Source organism: Ovis canadensis, chromosome 1 (genome assembly GCF_042477335.2).
Source record: "Ovis canadensis isolate MfBH-ARS-UI-01 breed Bighorn chromosome 1, ARS-UI_OviCan_v2, whole genome shotgun sequence".
Classification (NCBI taxonomy): domain Eukaryota; kingdom Metazoa; phylum Chordata; class Mammalia; order Artiodactyla; family Bovidae; genus Ovis; species Ovis canadensis.
Window position 1 is genome coordinate 64,812,064 of NC_091245.1, and position 4,284 is coordinate 64,816,347.

Sequence of the window (4,284 nt, forward strand, 5' to 3'; positions counted from 1 at the left end):
CTTCTTCCCGTGTCTCGTTTTATCTGTTACCTTGACAACCTGGATCCTCTTTCATTTCAAACTACGAGTAGGGACTGTTTCACTTGTTCAGAATCTTGCACAATGAGGACCAGTGATTCTTGAGCTGAGTTGAACTGGCACTGCTGAGCTGATGCTAAGATACTATGGAGAAGCAACTCTCTCTTCTTAGTCTCTGCGCTCAAGAGGAATTCCTCTGGAGTCTTGGTAGCAGCTTCAACAAACATGAAAATTACTGTATAAGACTGTGCATCATTTCAAGAACTTTCTCAAGAAAATGCTGTTATTTTTAAAATGTCTGTTCTGAGTGTACAAGAAAATGTACAGTAATCAGATGTACAGTTCTAATTCAGATTCTTCTTTAAAACAAGTTTTCTCATAAAAAATTGAACTTCAGTGAGAAAGAATGTTAAAGAAATAAGTATTTGTGGTGCTAAGTCCAAGAGAATAGAGTTTTCCAAACTGTACAGGCAGAGCGTAAAAAACAAAGAGCTCTGGATAGAGAAGGTGAGGGCTTCCTTTCAGCCGGGCTGTGCTATTCCCTCCTGAGTTGTGCACAAGTGTCATGTGATGGCATAAACCCTGGGTGCATGGCGCAGACGGGAGAGAACACCTCTGTGCTGTGGAGGTGACAATTCTAAGTTAGAGAAATAGAAAAGGGCCCTTTGGAAAACTTACAGTAAATGATGTCATTGTCACTTAGCAAAATGTTTGCCTCATATTAAGAAATTTGAGTGAGCCTCTGAGGAATTTTGTTTTACAGATTAAAAACAAATCAGGCTTTCTGCCTGTATATGCCGCTGAGAAAGCAGCGCTGAAGTTCCCCCATCCCGCCTCCACTGCTTTCATGTCTGAGTCAGAGTCTCCCAAAGAGCCTGAACAGCTGCGGGAGCTCCTCATCAGAGGACCGAGCTTTGAAACAACTGATGAGGGTCTGAGGAGCCATTTTGAGCAATGGGGAGCGCTCACAGACTGTGTGGTAACGAGCGATCCAAACGCCAAGCGCCCCAGAGGCTTCGGGTTTGTCACACACGCCTTGGAGGAGGCGAAAGGAAGGCCGCACAAGGCGGACGGAAGAGCTGTGGAACCCGAGGGCCGTCTCGAGAGAGCATTGTCACAGACCTGGGGCCCACTTACCTGTGAAAGAGGTTTTTGTTGGTGGCATTAAAGAAGACGCTGAAGAGCATCGCCTGAGAGATTATCTCGAGCAGTATGGGAACCTGACGTGACTGAGATCACGACTGACCGAGGCAGCGGCAAAACGAGAGGCTGCGCTGTCGTGCTCTTTGATGGCCGCGACTCCGTAGGCGAGACTGTCGCTCAGAAACACCGCACTGCGAACGGCCACGGCTGTGAAGTGAGAAAGGCCCTGTCTGAGCAAGCGATGGCTACTGCTTCAGCCAGCCAGAGGGGTCGCAGTGGTTCTGAAGACTTTGGTGGCGGTCGTGGAGGTGGTTTGGATGGGAGCGACAACTTTGGTCGTGGAGGAAACGTCAGCGGTCGAGGTGGCTTTGGTGGCAGCCGTGGTGGTGGCGGATATGGTGGCAGTGGGGATGGATATAATGGATTTGGCAATGACGGAAGCAGTTTTGGAGGTGGCGGAAGCTACAATGATTTTGGCAGTTACAACAATCAGTCTTCAAATTGTGGACCCATGAAAGGAGGAAACTTTGGAGGGAGAAGTTCTGGCCCCTATGGTGGTGGAGGTCAATACTTTGCCAAACCATGAAATGAAGGTGGCTGTGGTGGCTCCAGCAGCGGCAGGAGCTACGGCAGTGGCGGAAGGTTTTAATTACTGCCAGGAAACAAAGCTTAGCAGGAGAGGAGAGCCAGAGAAGTGACAGGGCAGCTACAGGTTACAACAGATTTGTGAACTCAGCCAGCACAGTGGTGGCAGGGCCCAGCTGCTACAAAGAAGACACCTTTTAGACAACACTCATGTGTATGGGCAAAAAACTCGAGGACTGTACTTGTGACTAATTGTATAACAGGTTATTTTAGTTTCTGTTCTGTGGAAAGTGTAAGCCATTCCAACAAAGGGTTTTAATGTAGATTTTGTTTTTGTACCCATGCTGTTGATTTCTAAATGTAATAGACTGATCATGATACTGAATTAAATGTGCTTTTTTTTTTTTTTAAATGTGCTGTAAAGTTAGTCTACTCTGAAGCCATTTTGGTAAACTACCCTGTGAAGTTAGAATTCCTTCAGGGTGATGCCAGGTTCCATTTGAAATTTATTTACAACCTGCTTTGGTGGAGAAGCTGTTGTCTTCAGAACCTTGGTGTAGTTGAAGTTACAGTTACTGTGTTGTGACCTGGAGTTCACCATTAAGACAGTCACCCATGCAAAGTCATGGGTTTTTTTTTGTTTTTTTTTTTTTGAATATTAATGATTGTTGGCACATCCTATGCAATATATCTAAACTGAACTATGGTACCAGATAAAGTTATAGGAATGAAGCTTGTGTATCATCCATTATGATGTGTAATCAATAGAAAATGCAATAACTTCTTGAAAAAAAAGAAAACAAATCAGGTTTGGGTGACTTATACAAGATCCCTGAACTCAAAGTCAGGAATGACTGTTGTTTTGTTATATAAGGGTTACTGCTGCTGCTGCAAAGTCGCTTCAGTGGTGTCTGACTCTGTGTGACCCTATAGATGGCAGCCCACCAGGCTGCCCCATCCCTGGGATTCTCCAGGCAAGAACACTGGAGTGGGTTGCCATTTCCTTCTCCAATGCATGAAAGTGAAAAGTGAGTGAAGTCACTCAGTTGTGTCCGCCTCTTCGCGACCCCATGGACTGCAGCCCACCAGACTCCTCCATCCATGGGATTTCCCAGGCAAGAGTACCGGAGTGGGGGCCATCGCCTTCTCTGATATAGGGGTTAAGAGATACACAAAACACCCTGTAAATGGGTACTATTCTCGGAGTCTTGGACAGGAAGACCTCAGTTCTGAGAACAGCTGTCATGAAACAGCTGTCCAGTCCAGTCCATGGAAAGGTTTTTGACCAAGATGGTTGCTTAAAATTTTTTCAGCTGTGGGTGGTTTTATATGGAATATGCCTTTTCTCTTTGCCTGAGTTCTTATCACTCCCTGTTAATTGTATCTGACCTTGGTATTACCTGTCTAGCCTGGCCCCTAATGCCATTTAAATTACTAACACTGGGCAGAGAGAAGGGGCTGTGAGGGACAACTTGGAATTATTTGTGGGACAGGCAGAGGAGAAGTAACTAATGAAGGAATGAAGAGAACTAAGAAAAAGTGGTGTGTTGAAAGCAAACAGTATTCTAAGACAGAAGTGAAATCAGTACAGAAAATTCAAACATTAATAGAATGAGAACAAAGGATTAGCAATTAGATTACTGTCTGAAGTGGGGCAAAACTAGATTATGATTGGCTTAAGCAATGCAAGGAATTGAACTCAGACTAGAGGCTAGTGTAGTTTTGACTAAAAAACTAATTATTCAGACTTAGAATCCAGCCTTCTCATCGATACACAGCAGTCATCACCAGACTTAGGTTTCTAGAGAACAAAATTTCATTGCATCTTGGCTACATTGTCATACTGACTGCGACTGATGGAAGGATCTTAACTAAGTCATTGGGGGAAATGAAAGAGATGCCAAGAATTAAACAGGTTAACTTCTTGGCACAAGGAAGCACCTAAGGTCTTGTAGAAGCCACTAATGCATTTTACATGATTGCTTAATTTCAGGAAATCCTGACTCATTGCCCCTATAGAGTAAGATGCAAAGGCTGATCTCAATTTACAATCCTGTAAACCAGTTTTGAGGAGAGCAGAAATTATTCTTGGCAGAAATACGTCTGTTTAGTGCCTATTTTGAGAATGTCTTGGTATGCGTGTGTTTTATTTTCTTTGAGAAAAAACAGACTTTATTTGGGATGTTCTGGGAATGATTAAGACTAAATGGGCAAGGGAATACCTCCTGGCTTAACATTTGAATGGGAAATGGGGATACCATCAACAAATCTATGCAGTCAGACAAATGAATCCTTGATAAATGGCCCAGATGAAGCTTGAATAAGAAAATGAGAAGTTAGAACCAGTTTGCTAAACCAGGGTGCCAGTGCTGGGTAATGTGAGAACCAGAATGCTACTAATAGTGTCACTGAAAGTTTAACCTCTTTCTGATTTAATCCTCATAATAATGTAGAGTATTCACAGTGGCTATTATTAACCGTTTCACAGATGAGAATAACATGAAAAAAAAAATTAGATAACTGAGCCAAACTCACATA

At 43.5% G+C, this 4,284-nt stretch overlaps 1 pseudogene; it reads left to right on the top strand.

Moving 5' to 3' along the window:
- Nucleotides 1-785: 785 nt before the first annotated feature.
- LOC138443766 (heterogeneous nuclear ribonucleoprotein A1-like) lies at nt 786-2,158 on the top strand (annotated as a pseudogene).
- The last annotated feature ends 2,126 nt before the right edge of the window (nt 2,159-4,284 follow it).